Source organism: Carlito syrichta, unplaced genomic scaffold (genome assembly GCF_000164805.1).
Source record: "Carlito syrichta isolate Samal-C Ts95f unplaced genomic scaffold, Tarsius_syrichta-2.0.1 Scaffold302608, whole genome shotgun sequence".
In the NCBI taxonomy this organism is placed as follows: Eukaryota; Metazoa; Chordata; class Mammalia; order Primates; family Tarsiidae; genus Carlito; species Carlito syrichta.
Genome location: NW_007246704.1, coordinates 1,197,938 through 1,198,598, shown reverse-complemented (window position 1 = coordinate 1,198,598; position 661 = coordinate 1,197,938). Strand labels below are relative to the sequence as shown.

The window sequence follows — 661 nt, the reverse complement described above, 5'->3', positions numbered from 1 at the left end:
TGAACTCCGAGCGTGGGGGAGCTCGCGGCGCCCCCCTCCCGCGCTCACACTTCTCTAGGCCCACGCGGCGGAATGGGGTTCCTTGGGGGGTTCAGAGCCGCAAGAAGGTGGGGACCTGTGTCGTGGTGCCCGCGCTCGACTCGCTGGGGTCGCGGCCGGTTCGGGAGCTCGTCGCCGCCGGTCGCTCCCGAGACTGTGCAGGCGGACCCGGAAAGGAGTCGGAGTCTGGCCCCCCAAGTTGATCCCCGCATCTTTTCATCTTTTCTCCCAACTCTTGCGCCCTCTGGCCACCTCCCCCCCCCAAATCTTTATATTCGGCCTGCGCCTCTGAGGATCGTGGTGCACCCTGCTTGCAGACGGGTCGGGAAGGAGTCGTGGGGAAGTTTTCAGGGCCGGGGTGGCCAGCCAGAGGAGACCCGCCTGCAACACTGGCGCTCGCTCTCCCTGATGGAGGCGACAACTGTGGGTCCCGAAGGGGATGAACAAGTCCAGAACAAAGTTTGAGTGCGGGAGCTGCGACCGAGAGTGGCAGAGATCCGGGCCGGGGGCTAGGGGCGCGGATGGGGGACACCTCGACTCCCTCCAGGTCCCTGGAGGTGTCTCGCTGCACAGGCCTCCGCGCTCCGAGGCCCAGCGGCCGGGGGCGATGCGGCGGCGCTCA

At 67.5% G+C, this 661-nt stretch overlaps 1 protein-coding gene across 1 annotated transcript in view; it reads left to right on the top strand.

Annotated features, from left to right (window-relative positions):
- Positions 1 to 661, top strand: part of SALL1 (spalt like transcription factor 1) — a 15,031-nt gene that overhangs the window by 629 nt on the left and 13,741 nt on the right. The gene's annotated exons all lie outside the window — the stretch shown is intronic.